Source organism: Maniola hyperantus, chromosome 6 (genome assembly GCF_902806685.2).
Source record: "Maniola hyperantus chromosome 6, iAphHyp1.2, whole genome shotgun sequence".
NCBI lineage: Eukaryota > Metazoa > Arthropoda > Insecta > Lepidoptera > Nymphalidae > Maniola > Maniola hyperantus.
In genome coordinates, this window is record NC_048541.1 from 11,885,478 (window position 1) to 11,900,557 (window position 15,080).

Here is a 15,080-nt window from a genome sequence, read left to right on the forward strand (position 1 = left end):
CCAGTTGTAAGCTCAATGCATATTTTTTATTATGACCTGCCAGTAAACAGGTTCCTACCTAACTAATGCCTACCCTGGCTTCAAACCCTGTGCACGCCACTGCTACAAGAGATCTATGTCCAGCAGTGGACGTCTATTGGTTGATGATGATGATGATGACATAACTCTAGTAAGTAATAATATAGTAGGTAATAATAATATTATTACATTTGTAAAACAGCAAAATATATTTGGCACAGAAGATACTGAATTTCAAATGTAGAGAGCACCGTAACCTGTTTTCGTGGAAACTGTTTTGCATGCTGACTTCGCATTGTGACTACACTACGAGTAAGCGGCCAAGTTGCAAGAGAATTATGACTTCTATGTAATTTGTGCCTATTCGATAGAGAAATATACATACCAAGTACCTACACTTGGTACACATAATCGTCGTCGTCACGCCTCGGTCTTGCGCTGCTTAAATCCAGCGGCGTCTGAGATTGTCAAACTAGAGGATGTTCTGCCAACACTGCGCTTTTCAGAGCGAGTTCGCTTTTCCAGCACCTTGGGAATCTAATGTCTATCGGTTGTATGTGCCCTACAGTCCATTGCCACTTCAGCTTCGCAAACCGTTGAGCTATGTCGGCTGCTTTGATTATTCCATAGCTCGATCCTTGTTTGACTACAAAACAGATCTCAGCGGGACTTGTGCCCTTGGCTCTACCTGCGCACATCACCATGTTGCAACTTCAGGTTGGACTACTTGTTTTCACTTGATGATGCTCTCTTCAGATATAAATAAATAAATAAATAAATAAAAATCTTTTTTATTCAAATAAACTTTCACAAGTGCTTTCGAATCGTCGGATACATCTACCACTGGTTCGGAATGCCTTTCCTACCGAGAAGAACCAGCAAGAAACTCGGCGGTTGCTCTTTACAAATATTTGAAATACAAGATTATGGCATGTATAAAAAAGTATTTGGAGTCCTGTGCGTTGCTGGAACGAGCTGCAGGTCAAATCCACTCCAAAACTTTGACTATATCTATGCAAAAACTCACGTCGTTGATCCGTTGCTCCGTTGTGGCGTGATTGAAAGTCAAACAAACACACTTTCACATTTTATAATATTAGTAGTAAGTGCAGTAGAGTAGAACTCTAAAGATTCAGGCTAATACATCTTTTAGGGCATGGACAAACTTAATTAAGCTAATTACCTACCTTTGTGTTCAAATTAACTCAAGTCGCAGTGTTCGGTATCGTTTTTGCCCATCCGTCCCTCTCCTGTCCAAATCCATTACACGAACGCATTTTCTAAGGTACAATAGGGGATCTCAAAAGGGACCCTACGTCGTCTTTTTCCGTTCCGTAGTAAATTAATAAGGAACCTTCACAAAAAAACCAAGTTTAACTTAAACTTTATTAAGCTTCAAAGGTGTCTGGTAAGGGGTTGCCACGATAGTTACTAAGTGTCTTTGTGTTGTTGCTTATTAAATTAATTTACAAGTAAGTACAATGAACTGCCGCCATTCTGAGCGTCACCCGAGAGTCCTTGGTTTCCCTAAAGCAAAGACACTTAGAGAACCATCAGAGAGGGTTAGGACGTGTCTACACTATTAGCAATCCATCTAACACTATAGTAACTATAGTGTTAGATGGATTGCTAATACTCATAATCTACTATAGTATAGTAGATTATGAGTAACTATACTAACGTGTTTCTATTTCGAGCTTTTATTACGTCTTGTCGACCAGAATACACAGGTTCATTCCATTTAGCCAAAAGTTCCGAACAATCTTACAAAAACAATTAAGTAAGAAAAAGACGAAAAAACGGAGGATGGGCCTGGTAGACGCCTATTTCTTCCGCGCGATATTCCCCATTGTCTCTTAGAAAAAGTATTGCAGAAATGGAATTAGATGGACGAAGGGACGGATGGGTTAAACAGATACCGTGCGCGGACTTGAGCAAAGATGAAGATAAAGCTAATTAGCGAAATGAATTATCATTATAATGGGCGGTTCGCTTGTTTAGATTTTCCTGTCAACCATTTTTTTTACTGGGCTCTTCTATCCCATTTACTTTGACAATAGGAATTGGGACGAGATTAACTAAAAACATTTTATTTATTTCTCAATAGTTATGCAGATAAGAGGGCTGCTACAGGGAGAGCTATATGCTTTGTTGAAACAGGATAGATATAACATAATGGGAGATAGAAATAAATGTAGTAGATATGTTAAATTACTGAAAATAAAGCTTAAATAAAATAAAAAATCTTCAGTCAGCTTACAGGTGATATTTGAATTTTCATAAAAAGTAAACTTTAAACTACAACTCAACTTGATTTTTATCCTAAATTAAGGGGGCATTTATTTCACTTTTGTAATTTTACATAATGTTAGTACACATAGGGCGCTGTTCATTGATTTTACATTGATTTTCATAATATGTGTAGTTTCTTTAATATATTTTCAGATAGTAGGTGCATCAGGGCTTTAGAACATACCTACTACTACAACGTTTGTAAGTAAAGGTTGACGTCCTCGTATTTTACAATCATCCATTGTAAGGCAATGCATCCAAGGGAATAATCCCGAAAACACGATGCGGAGATTTCGTTCGGAAATTCGAGCATAGGGAACTTCACCGAGGAGATTTGTGTTCAGGAATTGAGTGAAGGCTATTGTTGCGCACTGACTGGAGGCGGATCGCGTCGATACTTGATATTTTGTGGCTTTATCGGCATTTGCTGGAAAAGCTTTCAACGGTTTAGTTTGTCGGAGCAGACAGCCATTGTACTATTTTGAGTAGATGGGTATCTATGTGAGTAGATAAATGTAGACTTCATTCCTTATATTGTTTTAGTCGCATTCTTTAGTTCTAAACTCTATAGGGTAGGGTCTTAGTTACCTTTGGTACAGCCTTTTTACTTAACCCATTAATTTTATTACATCTTGCATACGTTTCATTCAATGCAATTATTATAATAGCCGTCTTATCTCAGCTTTACACAGGTTAAAATAAACTTTTTGTTTTTTTTATTGCACGTAATTAACAAACGAATGTACATAGACGAAAACAATGCCTAGAGGTATTTCAAAACCTTTTTTATGAGAAACTGTGTGTAAAAGTTTCTACCAATTTCCAATTATTAACATTTTCCTATTTACCATTTAACAAAACAATTACTGAACTATCAAAGAGACAGACCGGGAGAGCTTACTTTATTTTATGAAAGTGATTTATTTTAGCACTTGTAAAGCAACCATCTGCTCATTTTCGTAGCTATCTTATTTTTCTTTTCCAAAATGATCTTGTTTCAGAAAATGTCTGATAGGATAGAATTTAGACGAGGTTCAAACTATTGTAGTACAAGTAGTACGTGTAGGCTTGAGAGAGCAAATCGGTGTTTAGGATATTTCTGAGTATGTAGCGAGGTTTGTGGTCTATAGGACATAGGCGTTTATGTCAGTAGAGAGTCACTAGTTTAAAGTACAATGCGACGCACAGCAGCAGTGCCGATTTCAAACCGTAACTGCCCTTAAAGTTTAAAAGTTCACGGGTAGCCACCCGTGAACTTTTCAGGTTGTCCAGGGGATTGCCACGATACTGTTTTTGGCAATGCATGACGTGATTTCTAATACTATTGCGAAGAAAAAGGTAAAAAATTAGACTTTATACTTGGACATAAGATTTTTTACACCTTTGTTAGGTACGTGTTTCCTCCCAAAGCCATCCATTATTCAAACTTCGTAGTCGCTCATCGTTTCTCCCTGTGTTGAGGACAATTTTACGCAGAGAAACTTTCAGCTAAAACTAAAATAACGAAAGTTTGGCATTCGCTGGCTCTTATAGTCTATTAGTATTGTTGCGTCAGTCGCTTCGGAGACCTACGGAAGTCTACCTTAAGTGTATGACAATTTTTATTCACCAATAATAATTGTTAAGATCATCTATTTATTCAGTCTTTATAAAGACACTAGCTGGTGCCTGCGACTTCGTGCGCGTGGATTGAGATTTTTAAAAATCCTGTGGGAAATTTTTGATTTTTACGGATAAAAAGTAGCCTATGTCACTCTCCAGGCCTTAAACTATATCCATGCAAAAAAAGGTCGATCCTTTGCTCCGTTGCGAAATGATTGAAGGACAAACCAACAAACAAACACACTTTCGCATTTATAATAAGAGCACTGAGGAACTGATAAAAAGGGTACTGATTTTAAGACACTTTCTGAAGAAACAAAAAAACTGTTGCATGAGGCTCCACGCCTACAGCAATGTTAAGCTTGAGTAAAGAAGGTATTTTATTTCGATACATTTAGTATTTACATTGATAAATATTCGAGAACATTTCAGCCAACAGTACTGGGAAACTGAACACAATAGCTCGTTTGTGACAACTGTCTTCCGCCATTCAATTAAAGTAAATGGATTTGCTGAAACACGATTAAAGTTTGCAATCAGCGGCGTAAACAGTACTGTGCCGTTCCTGAGAGCGACAACGACGAATTTATGTGAACTTGATAGGATTAAAGGATTTAAGTAATTGCCTGGCTAAATTTTATGTTTGAACGGGAGAGGTGTAAGTTATTCTTGCACAAATAGACCGAGAAACTGATCATTTTGCTAAAATACGATTAAAGTTTGTGATCAGTGGCATAAACAGTACCTAAGTAGGTTCCTGAGTGCGACAACGACGAATTTATGTGAACTTAATAGGATTAAAGGATTTAAGCCATTGCCTGGCATATATTTTATGTTTAAACAGGAGAGGCGTAAGTTATTCTTGCACAAATAGACAGAGGAACTGATCGTTTTGCTGAAATACGATTAAAGTTTGCGATCAGTGGCGTAAACATTACCTAAGTAGGTAAGTACCTACTGTGCTGTTCCTGAGAGCGGCAACGACGAATTTTATATGTGAACTTGATAGGATTAAACGGTTTAAACCATTGCCTGGCATGGCATTAACTGTTTAAACACGAGAAGTGTAAGTAATTCTAACACAAAATAGACATGTGACATGGATATGTGACAATAAGACATGGACAGATGAACTAATAGTTTTGCTGGACACGATTTAAAATTTACTATCAGCGGAGGCTAGAAAGTTGAACCTACCTACTGATAATTATTGCGCTTTGATATGACACTTACCTTGTTCATATAACATGATCCGCGTACAGTATATTGTGTACTAGATATAGATGATGCCGATAATATTATTCATCTGCGTCAATTTTGTTTTTTAGAAATCCCGGATAAAATGTAGTCAATAGACACTCTCTAGGTCTTTAACTACCTACCTATATCCATAAAAAAAAATTGTCGATTGATCGATGGAACATCGATGTTGAAGGCGTAATTGAAGGACAAACAAACACTATAGCATTATCGCATACGTTTAGAAAACCTCTCCGTAGCTATATAAGAATGTGTATCTAACAGTGCATGTTATTTAAGTATTATTCAAATATCTATTTCTTTTCTTATATTCGTTTCTTAATAATTATAAATTTTAATACTGTCTGAATTTAAACCATCATCATTTTAGCACTATAATTAAAACCGCCTTCGCATTTAATAAACTTAATGGAACCGGGACACAATGTAAAATTCATGGGTGCTAAAACATTCTTTTTATAGCGGACACCTTTCAAGAAAATAACAGCTATTCGAAAACAAAAGCCCCGGCGCTCTCGTCAACAAAACAGCGAATGTTCTCTCCAACCTCTAAGTAGGCGCAGGCCTTTTCAATCTCAACGTGTAGAGGCGAAGAGTAAACAAAAGTCTACGTTCTAGAGGTGCGCTGAGGTTTTTACTCGGTATTCGACATTTTTGTCAGTTTTCATAACATGAAAAAGGCGAGATAGCTATGTGATCCAGTGCAACGTGATTTGACAGATATCTGTAAAGTTAATTGATATCATAGGCACTTCTTCGACATTTTTTGTCTAAATGCATGTAGGCATATGTAATAATGTGTGTGTAATTTTTATTGATTATTTATTTTATTTAGAAATCTTTATTGCACACACATGCAAGAAAAGGGTAAAACATTGCTAAAGCAATCTCTTACAGACAACTTTTACTAAAATCAAAGTCAAATTCAATTAATATTTTATTCAAAATAGGTAATAAATTACACTTTTTGATGGTCGTTTATTGGATTTGTAAAATCATAATAGTGGTGATAATTTTTACGCGAACTTAAAACTAATGCTACGAGGGTTCCAAACGCACCCTGGTCTGAGAAGAGCCCACAACAAATTCAGCCGGATTTTTTTATAATTATTATTAGTTTTTTATTAGTAATGGTTGTTTATCATTGTTTATAATAAAAGAAGTAGGTAATGAGAGAAGAATGTATAACTCCGATAACATTAATTTAATTGACGCTTGTCAATACTATCGTTCGCGCCATCGATAATATTGTGGTTACAAAAATATACCTACCTATCTAAAATATTTTACACAGCGCATCACTATTACCTAGTACCTACTTTCGGAAAAACGAAACTTTTCTTATTATTTAAGAGCCCCGAATGTTTAATGCATGAACAACGATTTATCGAGAGCGAATAATGTGAAGTATAATTTCAGTGATTGCGTTTCTGCACTCAGCATTTTATTTATTTTGTTTCAAAGTGGAATTCTCTTCATGCAAATTGCATAATGCATATAAAAGCAGTACATAATAAATATATTATGTTTTTTATTGAATTATTTAGTGCGTATGCTACTTTCAGAGAACGCTTTTGAATTATAGATGCATTTATTTTATCATTTTTGTTTTTACTTTGTAACCAGTTCATCTATACAAACCTTTTATTTGATAATAATGTTTTGTACCTACAATTCAAGTATTTAAAGTGTTCGTTTAGTGTAAAAAATCGGCCAAGTGCGAGTCAGACACGCGCACTGAGGGTTCCGTAAGTACTCCAGTCGTATTTTTTTGGCATTTTGCTCAATAAATCAGAAACTGTTATGCGTAAAAATAAATAAAAATCTGTCTTAGAATGTACAGGTAAAGCCCTTTCATATAATACCGCATATGGTATAGTTATCTTACTTTAAAAGTTGAAAATACTAAATATTTGTTCATAAACACATTTTAATTTATTTTTTGTGACGAAACGACAAACTTACGGTTTTCAGATTTGCCCTCTTATGTGTGCTATGAGACCTGGCTACCTACCAAATTTCATGATTCTAGGTCGACGGGTTTATAAACCTATAGGTTTCTTGACAGACACGACAGGCAGATAGACAGACATACAACGAAGTGATCCAATAAGGGTTCTTTTTTTTCTTTTGAGGCACGGAACCCTAAACAACAGTCACCACTTCTTTCCACCTAAAGAAGGCTCCAGCGGCTATCGAATTTAAATTGTCATCAAACAAAAATTGGTTGTTTGCGTTAGTAGTTAAGTGGTAGCCCAAGTTTATCAAAGACGAAATAAATTGTGTAAAAAGTAAAAAGTAAAAATACTAGCGCGCCAAAAATTAGTAGTTACCACCACTATTATACCTAACAGCTAACTAACGTCAGGCCATTTCTTAGTTTGTAGGAGAGAATAAAAATCCAACAATGTATTTTCCTCGTAAACTCAGGCATACTTTCACATTTGATACCAAAAACAGACAATTTAGAGTGCTGATATTATAGAAAAATCCAGTAAGCGAAGAATCCTGCTGGCTGCGAGCGAGACGTGCCTTGATTAATGGAATACTTAGATCTCTTGCATCTTCAGGAAAAACAACGTGTTATTTCATTGAAGTGACGCACAGGAATAACTTGGTAGTATATATTTTTACAACATGGTACTATAGTAAAAAGCTTGAGGAAACCTGCATGCCTGAGAGTTCTCCATAACATTCTCAAAGGTGTGTGAATTTTAACAATCTGCACATGGCCAGCGTGGTAGAGGCCAAAACCCTTCTCTCAACAAACGAAGTAAATGCAAGGGTTAAAATAGGATCCTCAGAACTTATCACCCAACAGATAGATATATTTTTAAAACCATCGATCTCTATGTATGCTTCAAGCACTTTCTACTCCGTGGCTTTAAGCCATATTTTTTTTTACTTTGCTCATGGTGAAATAATAAAAGTCTATATTATTATTAATGTGAGTAAACTCCGAAACCATTATCTTGAGTCGCAGACTTTCCCGTAGTCTTTCATTTTCCATGATTTTCCTCAATTTATTTCTTGGGCTCTTAAAATACAAGTGGCTTACAATATAGTTATATCTACCTTATACACAAAAAATATCTTTTGTACACCGAAATTGCGAAATTCTTTCGATATAATAGGTATACGATACCCGCTGTCAAAAGGTTAAAAGGTTACCAGAAAATGTATTCCTTTGATAAAGCCGAAAGCTATAAAGAAAACAGAAATGACCGGATAAATATTGACGATCCCAAAGAACAAACGGTTATCCATAAAAACGTGATTTTTCAGGGGAGCATTTTTATTGTGCTCACTTTTTAATATAACACAGCCACAACACAGCTAAATGTGTTCACAATACTTTATTAATAGGCCAACTACCTAAGAAATGGTTAAGGAAAATTAATTTTTTTCCAAAATACAGCAGGCTTTATCTACTACACAAAAGCTGTATTGATTTATTAAAACTATTACTTGTTATTTAAAATTATAAACAATTAATATAAATACTAAATATGATCTTGAAGCAAGAATATGTAACATAATGAGTTAAATAGTGGTTGTCTTTTGGGTAGTAGCTAGGGGCACATATAAGTTTATTGTGCTAGGGGTAACTTGTGAACTCCGATGTAGGTATATACCTACTGACGACTGCGACATTTATGTATTTTTTTAGAATTAGAATTAGAATTTGTTTTTTAATCACTTGGTACACAATCAATTAATTTACAAAACCACTATAATAATTAATAATCTGTAAAATAATATGTGTAAACAAAAACAACACAATCGATAGAACTGCATTAGTGAAACACTGCGTCGCAATTCTATCGCCCATCCCATTTACTATATTATTATGTCCTTTTGTACTTGGTATTTTTTTTAAAAATGGGTGTAGTTGTTATATGGAGAAAATATCGAAAGATTTTAAAGAAATCTGTAACAGAATAAGAAATTCTAAGTTAATTTATGCCAAAAATTGAATTTCACCAAAATTGTAGTTGCCCGTTTGTTCTTTGAGGCCGTCGATTATTTCGCCGTATCGTTTTCCATCACAGCAGCAAGATAATTGTCTCGAAATAACGTCTGGCTCATTTCAGTATTTCATTTTGTTCAGTGTTTCACCTTATATAAGCTAAGATCCTCCGGAGAGTAGGTATTGATAAACGAGCGCTACGAATATACGACCAGCATACAAATATTGTATTGCGGAGTATTTGTAATATATTTTTAGGGCTAGTACAGACTAAGGAGAATCTAATAGACACTAGATTCTTTGAAAAACTGGAACCATTGATATAATAATATAGTATTGCGATGAAATAAGTCTTACCTTGTACACGTGGATTTAGGTTGTTTAAAAATCCCGTGGGATCTTTTTGTTTTTCCGTCATAAAACCAAGCTATATCCGTCTATCAAGCAGGGAAGCTATCTCTGCACGAAAAAGATGATTCAACTTCCTCGGTTTAAGTCTTCGATTTTCCGGGACAACGAACAGCCTTATGACCTTCCCCGGGTTGCAAATGTGCCCATTAAATCTGTTAATTGCTGTGAAAAGCTAGTAGAGAGACATACCTACACACTTTCATATTCATAGTATGGATTATATAAAGACGGAGATACAGTACGTAATTAAAAAAGGATTAAAACACGGCTTTATGATTGAAAAGCAGCGGCGCGGCGCTTGGATAAACATGAATCATAAATGTTTTATGGATTTCGAATTTAACCAATATTCACATGCGGGTAGCACTGCCGCTGAACATTAACAATGCGTGTTACAGGCCTACGAGTGAGCAATTATAGGATGCGAATGGGACTTACACCAAAAATGGAATATTAACAGAATTAATTAATTTGATTTCAAATATAATTTTAATGACCTCGAGCATTGGAAGCCCGCCCGGTAAAAAGGCTTTATAAAAGAACTGTGTCCAGCAGTGAGTTACCTTAATCGAATAAAACTGGTTTTTCTCCTAATGGTCGTGTAAAACATGCGTATTCTGGGGAAACTTCGCAATTTTTTGGTATCGAGCCAAATTGTGCCAATCGTGTTTTGGCTTTTGTTATTCACTTAAAATATCTTTGATTTTTATAATATTAAAAAATAAATAAACAAACGATTCTTTGAACATCCAAAATGTGCCTAAACACCGCTTTTGGGACGCATATCGCCTTAATTTTCTTATGTACATATTCAATGGTATCTATTTGGAATAAATTACTTTGATTTTGACGTTTTTTGGTTGACTACAACGTAAATGGTATGATGTATTAATTAATATATCAATTATAGATCGAATGGTAATCGCAAACAAAACGCAAGGTAAACACTAGGCACTCTATGTACCAATTTATTGATTACACAAGGATTACGTACACTGTTAACAGGTAAGCGAATGTAGGTATCCAATTAGTCAGAAGACTACCATGTGTTGTCGTTTGGATTAAGGTTTTATTTAATCCTGAAACGCAATTAGTGTAACTACCTACCTACTAGGTATCTGTAACAAAAGTCTTGCTCTAGTTAATTAATGTTTATTCTATCACCTAGGTAGGTTGTGAGCTCAGATTTATGTTAGCCAAAGAAATAAAAATAAGTATAGAAGATTGTAGGAGAACCAGAGTAACCGATATAGTTCAATGGGTTGCGAAGATTCAGTGCCAATGCGCAGGGCGTATTGTTCGAAAAACTGGTAGACGTTGGGGTCCCAAGATGCTGGAAATGGCAACCCCGCATCGGAAAATACAGCTATCGAAGACCCCTCTCTAAGTGGACAGACTTGGAAACAGACAACTTGGAAGAACCTTCGTACAGTTCCTTTTATTACAATGTCTAGGAGCAGTGTTGGATACGTTTTTGTCGATTTCTGAAAAACTTTTGACCGTAGATAGCAAATAGGAACTTATTACAGAATTTTTTGAAAAGAAGTATATATTTTTTTTTTCAGAAAAAACCAGCCGCCAGCTAATTTATAATATTAAAAGAATAGTTCCACGTTGAAGTTCCGTACCTATTAAAAGCTACTCTTCTGCCAACTTCTGATAAAGTGTCTCCCATTGTATTTAAACAGTGCACACTAATAACAATAAAACCAACATTACTCCAATATAAATGAGAGAATATCTATAACGCCGCATACTTTTAGAAGTAAAGTAGGTCATTTGTTGCATTCCAAAATCCAGTCTTTTCCACTTTCTGCAATAAAATTGTAAATACTTTACTTGAGTGTCTCTTTCTCTATACTTATGCATATTTTTTACTGTAGGTATCACTAGGTCTTTAGCGACTCGGTCACTTAGATCTTTAAAAAAAGCTGACAGATGAGAAAATATTAAATCTTGGTCCATCGGATCTAATTTATTTTATTTATTTATTTATACAAGCCTATAACAATTAAATATTAAAATTACCCTAAAACAACTAAGTAGGCAATTTATCCAAGATTAACCCAATTCCATACTTACTAAATATCAACTCGTGCATTTAACAAATTAATAATAAAGAAGTAGACATACTTTAATAAAACGGTATATTACCAAGTTGTTGCCTAATTATACCGACAGTTCTTGAAATCTACAGAATGTTATTGTTGAGAACCGTTTGACGTTTCCAGTGAGATTATTGTGAATTTCCTCGAAGACTTGGTTCGAGAGAGGAAATAATTGTTATTGTGTAAGATCGTTGGTAAATTCTGTATCGAACTCAAACCCAAATTAAACCCAATCTACGCTTGAATACATAACATTTAGACAGAAATATAGCAATGTACCGAAGTTGATTTTCTCTAAAAATCGTTAATAGTGATATTCCAAATTTAAAAAAAGCTAGTCCAACAGTCCAACAGCGATTGTTACGAAACCCTAATTTCATACGTTGTCTTCGTGGTCATCGTTAAATCGTTTCGTTTGATTAAATCTGTCCACCTAGTGGGGGTTCTACATACACTGCGATTTCCGTTGCGAGGTCGCAATTCCAGCGTCTTGTGGGATTCCAATGTTCTTGGAAATATGTACCCCATGATGTGTTGCCACTTCAGTTTCGTAACCCATTTCTGATTTCATCGCGTAGAGAAACTCCGAGCAAAGCTTTATCCGCGGCCCGCTGAGTGCCTCTAAAATTTCCTACGAGGCCCATATTTCCGGATATGCAGTGGCAATACGCACTCTTCGAAGATTTTGGTCTTCAGGCACTAAAGAATTTTGATACAAATTAACCTGTATTAATAAAACAGATCTAAAAGAATTCCAGAATAGAGTTATCCTTGTAGCAATGTTAGGATAATTTAATTGAAAAAATAGGATAATTTAATTTAGTTTAGAGACTTAGGTGTAACTGAAAAGGCAAATTGCTTAAAAAATATGAATTGGTACATTTGGTACATTTGATTTTCTTAATGTTGTCTGATATTGTTTGAATTGACGACATAATTCGCAGAAAAAATTTAAGCAAAATTAATTTCACTTGATGAAAACTCAGTCGGGCAGAAGTTTTCATTATCTACCGTAAAGTTTCATTAAAACAGTACCGCCTTCCGTTGTAATTTCATCCCTGCTCAGATGGGTTCATAATGAATAGTTCATTGGTAACTTTGTGACGAAGGACCAAGGACGCAACGTTGCATACGCTTATTAAATTGCTTTTAACTAGGAAGTGGTCTAGCCCGTGAGATTGAAGTTAATTGTATCCTGTTCAATCGCAAAGTAAAAGAAAAATGTCAGCGACTTTGCATAGCGTAATAACGTATCATCATCATCATCATCATCATGATCAACCCATCACCGGCTTACTGCAGAACATGGGTCTCCTCTCAAAGTGAGAAGGGTTTGGCCATAGTCTACCACGCTGGCCATGTGCGGATTGGTAGACTTCACACACCTTTGAGAACATTATGGATAGCTCTCAGGCATGTAGGTTTTCTCACGATGTTTTCCTTCACCGTTAAAGCAAGTGATATTTAATTAATTAAAACGCACATAACTCCGAAAAGTTAGAGGTACGTGCCCGGGATCGAACCCCCGACTTCCGATTACGTCGCATGCTGCATGTTGCACCATACAGATTCAACCTGTTTCAACGGATTATAGCAAATTAAGCTTTTCGTTCATTGAATATTATGGATTTTCGCAAAGTAACGCCTGCTTCTATACAACGAAAATATTTTGAATAAATAGTAAGGAGCAGTATTTAAACGTAAGTAAACGCTCGGCTGATGAAATAATACGTCAGGTTTAAACGTGCGCTAACATTAACACTTTACAATTGAAGTACTTACTGAATATGTCGAAGATTTTTTGTGATAAAAAATTGTGAAATAAGTATTTTTAAAAGTACCTACCTGAGCACCGTTTCAAAATCAAGCGAACTCTGGTTAAATACCTCGAACATACGTCCATGAAAAGTTTAGCTGCATTTAAAAAAATATCTAATGTTAGTTCATTCGCTGTGTCCAGTGAGTAAATTTTAAATGTAAAATATTCGCGAAATGTAAAATTTATGCTATTCCAAGTAAAGAATTTACGGTGCCGCGTTTCGTGCGTGGGGATTTTCTAAAACGCCATATATCTTCCTTATTTATGTTTACAGCTTATACCAGCCACAGCCGTTGGTGTAGACTCTGGATCCCGTTTATCGGATTTCGTACACGTTTTGATCGGAACCGAAGAGACCTACTAACCGTATACCTATATAGAGCGGACATTGGTAATATCTAAACCCATGATAGAACAGTGGGTTGGAGGATGGGGTCGTTTGTGTGTACGGCCATTATAATTTTCATCAAAACCCTCGTTTCTATTTTTATGCGATTGTTTAGCACTAGATCTTGATGAAGATGAACTTTATAACTTCCAGGCAGGTTCTTAGATATTTTTTTACGGTTGTAAGTGACCAGGGGAAGCTGTAGTCAACTTTTCTTCATAATTTACTTATTGTATCTAAATAATGATCCCATGTTTTAGTATGACATTTTATCTTCTTTTTTCTTAAGATTACTGGTATGTACTTTATTAAAAGACAGCATTTTTTATTGGAGCTGCATTTATTGGTTGGTTTGTAAACTAGAAAATCATGAATGGCTGAGTATGCACTTTTTGTATTCTAAAATCTATCAATCTAACAATCTAAAATCTATAGCTTCCGTTTATCAAGAATAAACGGAAGCTATAGTCTATAGATTTTAGATTGTTGTCTATTAAACTAAAATAAATTGTAGCCAAATGGCCCTTTTCCATACATTAATTATTTTGTAAAATGTTTAAATATCTTTGAGCGGAACCCGTGTCATAGATTTGATATAAACGGTCGACCTTCTTAAATTATAAGGAAAAATTTTACCTCAAACGATCAGATCAGATCACATAACATTGGAAATATACGAATGGAATTATTATGAGGATCTGTCTACTTTTAAGGCTTTGGGATATGATTGCTTTAGACGGAATATGAATATTGTTGACGACATTTTTCGGTAATACTTAAAGATTGGGAGAGATTCCAGATTCGATTCCCATTTTCCAGTAAGCTAAATGATCGATTTATTACTATATGATGCCCGCGACTTCATTCGCGTGCATTTAGATTTTTAAAAATTCCGTGGGAACTCTTTGATTTTCGTGTATAAAAAGTAGCCTATGTCCTTCTCCGGGATGCAAGCTATCGCTGTACCAAATTTCGTCAAAATCGGTTGAACGGATGGGCCGTGAAAGGCTAGTAGACAGACAGAGAGACAGACAGACAGACACACTTTCGCATTTATAATACTAGAATGGAAGTATGGATTAAGTAAATTTAGATTACCAACAAAACATGAATATAAAAGCAAAAATAACAACCTTATCCTTTTGAAAATTAATAGTAAAAAAAATATCTGAGATCTGATAAGAATAATATGTTTATTATTCTTATCTTTGT